The 15,507-nt window shown below is 37.9% G+C and overlaps 1 protein-coding gene across 1 annotated transcript in view; it reads right to left on the bottom strand.

Moving 5' to 3' along the window:
* The window catches only part of LOC129251487 (uncharacterized), a 163,137-nt gene that overhangs the window by 18,269 nt on the left and 129,361 nt on the right, over window positions 1-15,507 (bottom strand). The window lies entirely within an intron of this gene.

The following is a 15,507-nucleotide window of genomic DNA, read 5'->3' as shown; positions in this document are numbered from 1 at the left end:
AGTTGTTAATCAAAATGTTAGCGAAATTGGTGCAACACTATTTTCAAGCTAGTGTATGGTTGCTGAATGGATGCTGAAAGGCATCTTAATTGCGATTTTAAGTTAATTTCTTCCCTTGATTTGGTTTGGGTGAGTTTTCAGTGATAATAGGACTAAAGCAACTTTTATATTAGGGGTTTAAAAAATGTGGCTACAAAATAAAATGAAACGTCTTTCAAATGAATTTTTTTCATTTAAGACCACAGTTTTATTATCTAAGTAATTTTGAAGAGATTTCTCACCTATTCAGCTACATTCTTCAGAAAATCTATACAAAAAAAAAACAAACTTTACCCACTTAAAACATTTTGCCTATTAAAGTTAAACTGCTGGGCTCTAATGCCACATTTTGATTACTAAATACTGATAACTTAAGCTAAGATATCATTTTCATCAAAAATATAAAATAATATTTCTGCAAAATATAATATTACTAGTTATTCATTAACGAGACATAGGTGGCCCTAGGAGCTCAAGAACGAGTTAAGTTTGGAGGATTTTGGTATAACCAACGTTGAAATTCTTGGGAAGGATTGGGAAAGAATTTTGTTAAGATTTATAATAAAATTTTCTTAATTTCCTAGTTTGTTAGTTCTTCATTGATATATTTCAGAAACTAAATTGCCCCACCCCTTTTAAGCAATACTTGTTAATGTCAGATAAGTAGTTTATTCACAAATTAACAGATACTAATGAGTTTGTTAGGCGGCTGCCGTAGCCGAATGGGTTGGTGCGTGATCACCATTCGGAATTCACTGAGAGGTCGTTGGTTCGAATCTCGGTGAAAGCAAAATTAATAAAAACATTTTTCTAATAGCGGTCGCCCCTCGGCAGGCAATGGCAAACCTCCGAGTGTATTTCTGCCATGAAAAAGCTCCTCATAAAAATATCTGCCGTTCGGAGTCGGCTTGAAACTGTAGGTCCCTCCATTTGTGGAACAACACCAAGACGCACACCACAAATAGGAGGAGGAGCTCGGCCAAACACCTAACAGAAGTGTACGAGCCAATTATTTATTTATTTTAATGAGTTTGTTACCTGCCCACTTAATTAACCAAGTACGTTGTTGTTGTTGTTGTAGCAGTTTATTAAAACCTGCCAGTTCGGTGTAGCCTGCCAATAATACAGGGTGGGCCATATAGCGTTTGCTTTTTTTTGAGAATGGTAACACAAATGGGACCCTATACGCTTGAACAAAATTGGGAAATATTGAAAACCTATTTCCAAAGTGGTGAGTCATCTTCTACTTTTCTGATTTTCACATCGGTGGCTACGTCAATAAGCAAAATTGTCGGGTTTGGGGCTCAGAAAATCCACACGTTACTGTAGAGAAGCAAATGCATCCACAACGAGTCACTGTTTGGTGCGGTTTTTGGTCTGGCGGCATCATCGGGCCATTTTTGTTCGAAAATGAGCGAGGAGCCGCGGTTACAGTAAATGGCGAGCGTTACCGTGACATGCTCAACGAGTTGTTTCCAAAAATTGAAGAGGATGACATGGACGACATTTGGTTTCAACAGGATGGTGCAACTTGTCACACTGCCAAAGTTACACTCGAACTTTTGGCTACCGTTTTTGAAAACCGAATAATCAGCCAAAATTCCGATATCAATTGGCCGCCTCGGAGCTGTGATTTGAGCCCGCTGGACTACTTTTTGTGGAAAGCCGTTAAGGACAAATGCTATGCGAACCATCCAGAGACGATTGATGCTTTAAAACACGAAATCGAAGTTGCTATTTATGAAAATGTGCTTAAAAATTGGGTTGATCGAATGGCGTACTGTAAAGCCAGTCGTGGCAGTCATTTGAACGATATTATTTTTCATTCATAAATGGCAATGTTGGATCTTCAAAATAAAAATAAAAAGTTTGATAAAATATTGATTAGTTTCTTTTTCTAGTCGATTCAAAAAGCAAATTTTACATGGTCCACCCTATACTTATACTGCCGGTGCTGAGTGTTCGAGCGAAAAGTGCTCCGAAGGGTGTTTTGCTCTATACGCTGCAACGATGAAGTGTACCGAATACGCTACAGCGATGAGTTGTATGCCCTTGTCTCGTTAAACATATTAAATCCCAAAGGCTTCGATGGTTAGGATGCACTGTGCACCAACAAACAACAAATTCTCTAACAACTCGGGCTCGAGAAAGTCCAAGGCCAACCTGACTTGACCAAATCATAGCCGACCTGAAAAAGTTATGAGTTAGTAGCTGGTAGTCTATTGCTATGAGCCATGCAGGTTGGAGGAGGATTGCGGACGAAGCTAAAGCTCACCCTGAGCTGTCATATCAAGAACGAAATTGAGCTAAAGATACGGGGATCTCGCGGGGCAGCTGAAACTCTTCGTCTGTAAGAGGTGATGGTTGGACTCCGACAACGAAATTCGGTATTCAAGAGTTTAGGAAGGTGGTGGAAGTCTCCCGATGGATGTCGTTTGGGGCTTTAAACCACACACAATGCATTGCTTATACACTGCGGAGGCAAAGAAGAAATGTATACAATACAAGGAAGGTATGCAATATCAGACTAGAAAGGTTGCAAAGGCAGCATCCATGCTCATCATATCATCTTGGCGATTACCCTATCTCCAACAAGGCTTTTACAACTCTATTGCACCGTCCCTTCATAAATATCAATGGCAAATTAAAACGGGAAAATGGGGTTTGTGACGTGAATATACAGCCTATCTTTAACCGTTAACCTAATCTTCACGTGGTATCCGCTGTTTAAAACGGACGAGGCTCTGATGACCGAGTAAAGACGGTATAACTTTCCCACCCAACAAGCCAAACATTTTGGAAGCAAATCTGGGGCCTTAGCTGAAAGCTCGGCACCAAAATCGGAAAGGTAGGCTAATGACTTGGTAATCTCAAACCTGATACTATTAACGAAACCGCAACAAATAAGCTCCAGATAAAACAAATCGCTTCAAATTTGACATGGCATGAAAAGGAGGACTAAATTTGGAACATGGAAAAAGTGGCCCTTTGCTCTCTCGCGGAATCAAAGGATATTATATATTATATGCTTTTTCAAAGAAACTCGTGAAAGACTTGAATAAGACTCACGTAGTAAACTCTTCAGCTAAGTTGCTTCCTTGGAAGCTGCAACCATTGCCCGAATTCGGATTCAGTAGTTGACAAGGTAATACGCTTCTGCAGTATCGAAACCCATGATACTGCACCACCCTGAAGTAGGTAAACATCGCCAGTTACAGTTTAAGCTGTGTTCAAATTACCACCATAATCAGCATCGCAATAGCCTTCGACCTCTGAGAGTTCTCCTTGATCACAATTACAATTAAGAACCTTGACAAAGAATCAGTGGCTATTTTCACTGATGGTTTACGATGATAAGTATAACAATGTGTCTTTTAAGCTGATCTTATAAAGAAAGCTGAGTTGCGGTTAAAAATCCGGAACTCACAAATATCATTCCAAACAAAAATTAGACTATTTAAATCAAATATCAACTCAGTATATTGCAATCAATGCCCAACCACATTAAATTCCGAAAATGAAGGTGGATAGACCAAAAACTGCGAAAAGATTCAACGGGAGTCTGTCGACAAGCTCTTGATTGGAAGCCCCAAGAGGAGCCGACTTAAGACTGCATGCAGAAGATCGCTACAGACAGAAAAAAAGAAGTCGATGAATGAGGGAAATCGTGAAACGTACTAAAATTGCTAGCCAAAAACAGTACCAGGCGGCAATACTTTATTAAAACCATATGCGTCAATGGGAAATAAAGGCAATGATGATGATGATGTTATGGGTCAGGGATTCACACAGAGTATTACAGCCTATAATTATCTATTTTACCTTACTTTACAAAAATGATTTCTTTAATGTAGCACACAGATAAATTTCGGAAAATCGCCCAAGCAGTGTACTTGTGAGATAACTAGAGTGGTAGGGCCTGGAGTGATTGAAAACAGAACTAGGTCTCTCATTTATCTCGACCGACCTTCCACCTAATGAGAATACATGGGAGGTGCGTGGGGTCTCCTTCTTCTGACTTCTCTCGCAGCAGGCAGGAACACTTTCTCAGCCACAGCCTTCTTCAGTGAATATCTGACAAACCTAGGATCCACGGCCATCTACAGTATTTAATCGTTTGAAAATTACAGGGGGAAACTTCAATACAAACAAATGGAGTGTTTCGAATTTCTCAATATAAAGACAGAAAATGAAAAGACATTTCAAGCCGTCAGCTCTCTAGTACAGTTTAGCATAATGGAAAAAATTATGGTATTTGTACGAAATTCCTTTAAGAATTGTTAAAATAAATAACCATAATCTTCACTTTTGATTTTTTTTAAGATTCTTTTGGTATGATCCTTCTTTGATGACATTCTGTACTTTAACTCCTAGTTTCGGGCTTATATGCAAAATGCCTCGTCTAGTCTTCCTGAAAGATTAAGATTTTGAATGAGCCGTCCGAAAATTTTAAATGATTTCCTTAAGCTACTCCATTCGATCGATCTGTCAGTTAGCTATCTCAGTGGCTCAAAGACCCAAAAACTCAGCCAAAATGCGATACAAAGTTGTTTGAGAAATCCCCAATCACACATATAGGATCACTTTATATTATTTTTAATAAAACCACTTACTTTATATTTTAATTTTAAAGTTATAATGCCAGAAATTAATCTGTCTCCACAACAATATTTGCAAAAATGTCCCCAGTTAACTATTTAAAAGTTTCGAATGACGTTAAACATTACTGAACAGCTGCTAAAATTTGTTTTGTTGCTAAAAAATCTGAAACTATTTAACACCAAGGGATGCAGCTAAATAGTTGCTAAATTATGTTTGAACGCGCTGAACAGCCGCAAACTAAAAACCCATCCCTCGAATTTAACCAAATGTGTATTTTTGGTGCGATTAAACAAAGTTTTAATGCCATTTTCTGCACTGTAAGTGCTGGCAGCTTCGTGCATATTTTACGCTAACAAAAATGGAAGTTTACACGAGATGGTACACGCGTGCATATATGTGAATATGCGTGTGCTGAGCGTGAATGCATACAACAGGGTGGTCCACTTAACGTTGGGAACTTTATTTAATTTCGGTTATGAATAAAATACCTCCGAGTATATTTCTATCATGAAAAGCTCCTCTTAAAAAAAACCATCTGTCGTTCGGGGCAGCGTAAAAAATGCATAATATTTTTCAATGATTTTGGTTTTTCATTCGAAAGTATAAACCTTGCTATCATATTAAACATGAAACAGAACTTCATTCAAATTACTTAAAAGGATGGCTTCACGGTAGCTCATTCAATCAACTAAATTATTGGGTGCGTTCTTGTGAAGTTCAATTCCTTCAATGGCAACTTCGATTTTTTCTTAAAACTCTCTTAAACTCTTTAAACGTATCTGAATGCTCTGGATAAATAAATAAATAAAAAATAGTATTAAAGAGTGAGATTTCAAGTTTCAAGGTAGACAATAGAGATTACGGTGTGTAAATTATAAAGAGCGTACAAATGTCTGGAAAACGGATACCATTGGTGACTCATTCGACCTATTATAATTAAATAGTACAATTGGGAAAAGTGGGCAACAGTTACCAGGAATGTTTTATTAAATCTCACAAACTATTTTAGCTTTATAAATCGTCACAAAAATGAAAAAAAAGGCTGTTGGTTTCTATAGGTTTGTAGGTTTGTTGAGAAAACAATTTAATTTTAAATCTTGCGAGTGAGCTTAAAGATTAGTATGGGAAGTCGAAGTTTCTCAAAGTCTCTGCTCCAAATTTTGCAAAAGTACAATTATACTTCACGAGTTGCTCGAAAGAAGTATTTGCTCTCTGCCCCAATAAAGTGTGGAGGTAGCCATTCAAAGCACAGGAAGGGTGGAGTATTATATTTATTAGGTGCGCAACTTAATTCCCGCTATTTATCAATAGATGCCGCCAGCAGTGTGTGCTAGTCGATTCTAACATAACCTAAATGTCATAAACCAAGCTTAGACCTATGGTAACAAACTGTTTCGACACATTCGTGATTTTGTTTTGGTATCATATACTTTTGGTTATGTGAAAATGTCTGATTTTATGCCGAATAATCGTCATTTGCGGGAAGTGTTGATTTTCCTCCTTCATTCGAAAAAAACGGCGTCTGAAGCGCGTCGAGAGCTATAAAAAATTTATGCAGATGCTGCTTTAAGTGAAACAACGTGCCGACATTGGTTCCGTCGCTTCAAAGACGGTGATCTTAATGTGGGCGACCGTACGGGTGAAGGAAGGCCAAAAACCTTCGAAGACGCTGAGTTGGAAGCATTGCTCAATGAGGATCCGTGTCAAACGCAAGAAGAGTTTGCTTCAGTATTAGGAGTTATCCGCCAATTCATTTCCAAGCGGTTACATGCTTTTGGAATGATTCAGAAACAGGGGACTTGGGTTCCTTATGAGTTAAAACAAAGGGATGTTGAACGTCGTTTTTTCGCCTGTAAACCACTGCTCCAGCGGCAGTAAAGGAAGGCTTCTCTTCATCTCATCGTGACGGGTGATGAAAAGTGGATTCATTACAGTAATCCAAAGAAAAGAAAGTCATGGGGACTGCCCGGTCATGTTTCTACATCGTCGTCTCGGCCGAATATTCTCGCTTCGAAGGTTATGCTATGTACTTGGTGGGATCAAGTTGGTGTTATTTATTATGAATTATTAAAACCAAGCGAAACTATCACTGGTGATCGGTATCGACTTCAATTGAGGCGATTGAGCCGAGCACTGCCCGAAGCGGCCGCAATACGCGGAGAGGCATGAAAAAGTGATTCTACAGCATGGCAACGCGAGACCGAGCGTTGAAACCTACCTGGTAACACTGGAATGGGAAATCCTACCCCACTCCCCATATTCTCCAGATATTGCGCCGTCCGATTATCACCTGTGCCGATCGATGGCACATAGTTTACCTGACCAGCAGTTCCATTCATATAAAGACATTAAAATATGGCTAGATCCGTGGATAACCTCAAAAGATGAACAGTTTTACCGCGACGGTATACGAGATCTACCATAAAGATGGGAAAAAGTAGTAGCCAGTGATAGGCCATCCCTCAATGATTCACTTGTAACCATTTTTTCATATTATTTAAGATTAATAAATGTGAAAATACTTTATTGACAAACTGTACTTTCCAACTTTTTACAAGCAAAAATCGGTCTTATTTTCAATTCAAAAATTAACTTTCTGATACATCACGGATGATATTTTTACTCTTAAAGTTCGTGAAGTAGTAGATTTTCTAAAATCTAATTGCTACATGGACTACCCTGTATTAATTACCAACAGCAATTTTTATCACACACACACACACACACACACACACACACACACAGATATATATATATATATATATATCGTATATCGTTGTATATCGTTGTGTGCGTTTTTTAATTGAACTCATTTTATTTTCAAAGCTAGGAGCAGAGGTCGATTTAAATAATACATTGCCGTTTTATTTAACACAACTAAATTAGTGGATTTTGCCCCGCAGTGTTAGAGTTTCGCACAACTTTTTAATTATATAAATTAAAAATATTTAAAGTCCAGTACAGGAGTCTATTGAGTTCGTACGGCTGTTGGACATAATAAATTATGAAAATTTCGAAAAATATATTTGCCTAACTCAAAAGCCGCATTGTTTATTCTTTATGTACATTTTGATTAATATTATTTTGTTATTAATTAATTTAGCTTGCATAATTAAATGAGTTCATGCAGTTAGTATAAAAACTAGAGCACTGGATTTTTGCAGTGCAAGCCTGTAGTCCGCACTATAGCAACTAAATGAATGAATGCCATTTTGAACATAATATAAGTGTTCATGGTTAGTATGGGTATGCAATATGCGGCTCTAAGGATAAGAGAGTCATTGAGCAGAAAAGCAGTTTCGTGCTCTTGCATCGTCATAGTGATCTGTATAGTACTGCCTCAAATCATACTTTCAAAAAAAGCATTAACTTTTAACTGAGTAGGGGAAGAATGACTCTATTCTAACCCTATTTTTTCTTTAAAGCAGACGGTGGTTAGTGGTGCTAGACTTTCAAGACATTGAAACAAATCCAAAAAATTCCCAAAAAGTTTGAAACACAGTTTTCTGCCGCAAACAGGAACATTCACATGTATAAAGTGGCGCCAAATTAATCACTCTGTTGGAAGATTTACTTTATTTTCGCAAATGGCGTCCTATGTAAATCATATTTAACACTACGAACTCGATACCTACAGTATACAAACAGACAAACAGTGAGTCGCAGTGGAAATACTTTTTTTTTTCAATTTCACACGTTTATTAACAAAAAAATGGTTACAAATTTAATCTTCAAAATAATAGCCATCGCTAGCGCCTCATTTTTCCCATCTCTCAGGTAATTTGTGAATGCCGCGATAAACAAATTGGCCGTCTTTGGCCGCAAACCAATCATCGAGCCATTTTTTGGCTTCTTCGTGAGAATTGAAGCGCTGCTCGGAAAGTGCGTGGCCCATCGATGCAAACAAATGATAATCGGAAGGCGCCAAGTCTGGTGAGTAAGCCGCGTGCACCAGCGATTCTCAATCGTACGTCTCCACCAATGCCCGGGTCGCCCATGTTCGATGGGGCGGTGCATGTGGCGGTGCATTGTCATCAAGAAAAATTACTTTGTGACGCCGATCGGCATATTCTGCGCGTTTTCGGTGTATAGCGCTGTTCAAATCGGCCAATTGTCGTTGGTAGCGTGTACCGTCAACTGTTTCACCTGGTTTTACTACGAGCAGCTCGTACCAAATCATACCACGCTGATCCCAGAAAACACACAGCATTGCCTTGTGGCCGAAGCGATTTGGTTTGGCCGTTGTTTTTGGCTTGTGGCCGGGGGGACCATACGATCGTTTATGCTTGGGATTGGAGAAATACACCCATTTTTCATTACCAGTAACTTTTTTAATACTTTTCAAAAACAAAATGGTTGATTAATTTTGGCCAACGTTGCAGATATTTTTTTTTTCACATTTTTTACTGCAAAAAACTTTACGCTATTGCTTTTCGATAAATGGATACCAACACTTGGATCTGTGTAGAGGTGTCTTCGAAAATGTTATCAAAAGCAAACGTGGAATTATATCAAAAATATAGTCTTTGTAAAAACATATACACTTTTCTTTGAATACAACTCTATCCTCCAAACTTAAATTTGACAAGATTTCTTCGCATTCATAACCATCGTTGATATCATTAACTTAAAAAAAAAATGCATTTGGACATTGCAATATTTCTAACGAGATTTCCACGGGATTGCAGAAAACCGGACTTTATGCCCTTTTGTTTATGTGTCTATAAGTAATTGTCATTAAAATGCAGTGCGAGTGAAAATATTGATTGATAGTGCAGTTCGAGTGCACAGAATGAATGATTTATTGTGCAAGAGAGTTTTAAATCCATAAATATAAATTTGCCCCTTTTAATAATGTTTGTTGCAAGGTAACCTTCATATAACGTAATTTCCCACAATCTGGCACCACTGATGGTAGCTACGACATAGATAATACAAAGGTAGCGTCATCAGCAGACCGCCACTTTGTTCTTGGCCGATTGGACAGAATCAGCTATTTTAAATAGGGGTAGCGGAAGAAATAAACAAACCTTTGGACGCAAAGTTTCCTTTATTGTGAATCAATACGTGAATATTGATTATTAAATTAAAGAGAATAGTTAAAATGAAGTGGTGCGTTTTGACCATCAGTTCGGTACCCGGGCATAGCCAGACTTTTTCAGCTTTGGTCGTGAATTTAACATATTTCTGTTATAGCTAACGACTTGAGCTTCCAGATAACCTCCTAAAATTTAATTTTCTATCGATTTATGGATATAAACTTTTAAAAAGGATTCTCTAATAGGACGAAAAAAGCCAGACCTGGGTGCCCAACCGAAGGTTTTAAAAAAGGTATCCAACGGAGGGTTAAATAGTGAAAGCGCGAATGATAATGAAGCCACAAAATGCAGCTTTATTTCTTGCTTTCACTTGCTTCTTTTCGCACTTGTACGTCCTCTTCTTTTCTCACTTGTAATTCCTCTTCTTTTCGTTTAATTTATTAGGCTGTGCTGATGTCTTGGCCTGCCCTACCTGGCGATTAAAGTTGACTCTGAACAACTAGACGTCAGAATTAGTGGTAAAATCTCTTTCAAGTCGAATAAGCTGCAATGCACGTTGCAGTTAACAGCTTAAGGTCAAGAAAATCTATGGTCCACAATTTCTCCGCACAGTCCGCGATGAATGATAGCTCATTGGTTATTATTTTAGTCACTTTTGACTACTTTTCGTTTCATTAATTTTTCACAAATTTTTTATAAAGTTATGAGCTATAATCTAATATATATGGTATATATAAATATAATTGGCGCGTACACCCTTTGTTTTTGGGTGTTTGGCCGAGCTCCTCCCCCTATTTGTGGTGTGCGTCTTTATGTTGTTTCACAAATGGAGGGACCTACAGTTTCAAGCCGACTCCGAACGGCAGACATTTTTATGAGGAGCTTTTTCATAGCAGAAATACACTCGGAGGTTTGCCATTGCCTGCCGAGGGGCGACCGCTATTAGAAAAATGTTTTTATTAATTTTGGTTTCACCGAGATTCGAACCTACCTTCTCTCTGTGAATTCCGAATGGTAGTCACGCACCAACCCATTCGACTACGGCGGCCGCCGTATTAGGTGCACAACTAAGTTCTAAGAACTTTGTTCTGAAAAAAAATGGTTACAAGTGAATCATTGAAAGTATTGCCCATCGCTGGCTATTACTTTTTTCTATCTTTCAGGTAAATCTCGTATACCATCGTGGTAAAACTGTCCATATTTTGAGGCTATCCACGGAACAAGCCATTTTTTGATGTCTTCAAATGAATGGAACTGCTGGTCAGCTAGACCATGTGCCATCGATCGGAACAGGTTATAATCGGACGGCGCAATATCTGAAGAATATGGCGGGTGGGGTAGAATCTCCCATTTCAGTGTTTCCAGGTAGGTTTCAACGGGTTTGGCAACGTGAGGTCGAGCGTTGTCATGCTCTAGAATCACTTTTTCATGCCTCTCCGCGTATTGCGGCCGCTTCTCGCGTAGTGCTCGGCTCAATCGCCTCAATTGAAGTCGATACCGACCACCAGTGATGGTTTCGCTTGGTTTTAACAATTCTAATAAATAGTACCAACTTTGTCCCACCAAATATAATACATAGCATAACCTTCGCAGCGTGAATATTCGGCCGAGGCGACGACGTAGAAGCATGCCCGGGCAGTTCCCATGACTTTCTTTTCTTTAGATTGCTGTAATGAATCCGTTTTTCATCACTCGTCACGATGCGCTGAAGAAAACCCTTCCTTTTTTGGCGCTGGAGCAGTTGTTCACAGACGAAAAAACGACGTTCAACATCCCTTGGTTTTAACTCATAAGGAACCCAAGTCCCCTGTTTCTGAATCATTCCCAAAGCATGCAATCGCTTGGAAATGGATTAACGGGTAACTCCTAATACTGAAGCAAACTCTAGCTCTTCTTGCGTTTGACATGGATCCTCATTGAGCAATGCCTCCAACTCAGCGTCTTCGAAGGTTTCTGGCCTTGCTTCACGCGGACAGTCGTCAACATTAAAATCAGAATCTTTGAGGCGGCGGAACCAATCTCGGCACTTTGTTTCACTTAAAGCAGTAAAGTCCCATAAACTTTTTGTAGCTCTCGATGCGCTTCAGCCGCCGTTCTTTTCGAATGAAAGAAGAAACTCTACACCTCCCGCAAATGACGCATATTCGGCACAAAATCAGACATTTTCGCAAAACCAAAAATATATGATACCAAAAAAAAATCACTAATATGTCGAAGTAGTTTGTTTGTCATATGTCTAGGCTTGGTTTATGACATTTAGGTTATGTTAGAATCGAATAGCACATACTGCTGGCGGCATATATTGACAAATAGCGGGAACTTAGTTGCTCACCTACTAATAAAACAATTACATTCGAGCTTCAAACTTTATGCTAAAATTGGAAAAATCCCAAGAATTTTCCATCAAAACTCTGGTTTTTCATTAGATTTTTTAGAAAAATTCTTGCTATGCAGTGTTGTGGCCTATTAAATTTTAGAGTAATAAATTGCAAGTTTGAAGTTGCTAAAAAATTCCTTTTATTTTTTTAAATTATTTTCTTGCTGAGAAGAAGTAAATGCTTTGCATTTGTCTCTCCAACAGCAACGCCAGTGTAAGTTATGTGTATACATAACTTAATTATATTTATTTTCAAGTGAGTGTAAACTCGCAAAAAATTTACCATACAAAACTAGACACAAATTGTTTTGCTGTTATCGGTCGCCCTTTTACAGATAATTGAGAAACCTCCGAGTGTGTTTTAGACAGCATCTGACAATCGCAGGAGGCATACAAATGCACTCCATATTAAAAAGTGGATATGAAGCTCGACCTAAATTGGTTCATTATTACAATATTATTTTTATGAAGACAACTAAGCGGCCGCCATAACCGAATAGGTTGCTATGTGACTACGATTCGGAAATGCACGGGCTCTAAACGACAGCGACGAAATGACCAAAAGAAAAGTGAATATAAAATTTGAAAATTGGATTTAAATTGTTTTTGTTAGATAATAAAGTACAGGTATACTTGTATGCGAAATAGGTAATGTATATTAAATCAAAAAAATAGAAAAGGGAAATAGTTTAAACTACTCAAAATGTTGATGTGCTTTGCTGTTTTGTCATGGGGTGTATGTGCGAGGCATAATGGTAATTCCTACAAAATGGCAACACTTTATCTATAAAAAAAACCCACTTGACCTAAATTGGATCATTCCAATTATGTTGAATAAAGTCCTTGTTATGCAAAAATTACTGGATTTATTTTCACTTCACCTTTTATTCTACATATATACTCGTAGATATAAGAAGTTTACCATTCATGCATTACTCATTCACTCATTTCGCTAGCTTGTCTATGGCAGTAGTTTCAGTAGTTTAAAAATAATGCCTATTTCACTTCACTTATTTACTTACAGCCAACTCTACAATTCACTATCCCATTTAGTTTACCACATTTTTACCACCACTTATTTAGCTTCATTAAAATACTAATAAATTAAGTCGAACTACCAACAATTAAGTATTAATGGTGGTACAATTAAAACATTGGTATTATCGATAGCAGACTAATTACTCTAATGGGCAGTCTCAGCCACTGTAGGGGTAGGGTAAATGTGTCAAGCTGCAACAATAAAAAATATAGCGTAATATTGAAAATAGCAATTGAAAGGAGCACTTCATTACAGGCTAATAAATTTTCACACAAGCGCACTTACTTATGCTGTACAAAGTTGGACACTTCGCGATGCCAGCGTTAAATTAGTACCTACTTCCTGTAGCTAAGTATCTGATGGACCAACTTTTTGACGAATGTCAAACACATCCTTGCTTCCTACTGCTCAATTTTCGTGCACTTGTAGATTTTTAAGCTGACTTGTTCGCTTTTATTTTAATTAGAAAACGTTGAATGTCAAACTGAATAATTGATTTGGTGGCAGCGCGCTCTCAAATTTCCTTAAGATATTGGGTTGGGGAATAAGTTCATAGCGTTTTTATATTTTCTTTTATTTTACCACGATTTGTTTGCTGTTTGGTATGCATTTTATAGAACTCTTTCTGCTCTAAAAAACTATGCTAATTGTATTCTTGAGTAATTTAATTTTTTATTAGTTTTGAGGCTTATAAATGGAATACCCAGGAGGCAAAAATCAACATTTTCGACACCTGCTCTTCTTTGTTTTTCATAGAGGTCACGACGTGGGGATGTGTATAGAGAAGATGTCATAGACGAGTCTACAGCACGGAAATGGTTTGCAAAGTTCAAAAATGGTGACTTTGACGTCGAAGACACGTCCCGTAGCGGATGGCCTTCTGAATTCGATGAAGAACATCTCAAGCCACTTTTGAAGGAGAACAATCGCCAAATTTGCGGAATAATGATGAGCTGCGATCATAAAAAGATTCTTAATCACCTTCATTAAATGGGATTTACCGAAAAATCGGGAGCCTGGGTGCCTCACGAGCTCAAATAACAAAACAAAGAAAGTCGCCTTCAAATTGAGTCCCAGCATCTCGTCCGCCATCGAGGAACACGCGGTCATAAACAGCGCTTTTTGTACCAAATCGTCACAGACGATGAGAAATGGTGCCTATACATCAATATGAAGCAAAGAAAGGAGTCCAGAAAGGAGGGCTCTAGGAGATACGCCAAAGCCGAGAGTCAAGCCGGATCGTCATCCAAAGAAGATCATGATATGTGTTTGGTGGAACTGGGAGGGCATGGTGCACTGGTAAATGCTCGAAAAGAATGCCACGGTCAACAAAGAGCTCTATATTGCTCAGCTACTCCGCGTGAACGAGATTACTCGATTGTAAAGACCTGATCGACATGGTCAAACCATACTGCTTCACGATCATGCCAGGTCTCATTTTACACAAGTCGTCAAAATCGCACTCCAAGAGCTCGAATCGGGGGCTCTTGAGCATCCGCCGTATTCTCTGGACTTTACACCGATCGATTACCATCTTTTCCGTTCCATGTCAAATCATATGAAGGGCGTTACCTTCGATAACAAAAAGGTCCTTAAAAACTGGTTCAACAACTTCCTTGACACCAAACCTGGCGATTTTTGGCGGAACGTCATCAACAAATTGGTCGAGATGGGGAAGAGGTTATAAACAGCGACGGCGAATATATAATTGATTAACTTATTGAAATAATTATTGTTTTTTGCTTAAATAAAAGTCTTCGGTAAAAACGCTACGATCTTATTGCCCAATCTAATATTTACGCTTCGTTAAAAGGGTTTGGTTTTTTTCCCTCAGTAAAATTTGCAATTTGCATGAAAATTAGCCACAGAAGTAGAAATTTTAAATTCTAAAGTAGAAAAGTAGTTTTTGTTTCCGAATAATATTATGAGAATTGCTGGTTTTAAGTATAAAATTTTTATTACATAAGAAATGTGATGAGTTAAAAGACTATTGCACAGGGACTTATTCACAAGTTTTGACAATTTTCTTGGTTTTTAATTTCATTTTAAGAATTGTTTTTATAATACTCAACCTTCTATAAAAGTCACATAAATCCGAGTTTAAAACTCTATGAAAATTCAATAATTTAAAATTCGCCGTGAAGAAGATATAGAAAACCGGCAGCATAAAAAAAATGTCAAAAATCAACGCGTCTGTGGAGATACTTGAAATTTGCATTTAATTATACCAAAATTTGATGGGATATATGTTAAGACTGTATACGTGATTTTTTTGGCCTGCACAAAGTTTGAACTTGGATTTAAGTGGGTTTTGTAGGAGAAAAAGTATAAAAATATCAAGATAATATTATAAATATTAAATAAAAAACCAATAAAAGGTCCAAACCTGTGCTCCAGTCATTTCATTTAAT

Source organism: Anastrepha obliqua, chromosome 1 (assembly GCF_027943255.1).
Source record: "Anastrepha obliqua isolate idAnaObli1 chromosome 1, idAnaObli1_1.0, whole genome shotgun sequence".
Lineage (NCBI taxonomy): Eukaryota > Metazoa > Arthropoda > Insecta > Diptera > Tephritidae > Anastrepha > Anastrepha obliqua.
This window is presented reverse-complemented; position numbering and strand designations above follow the sequence as displayed.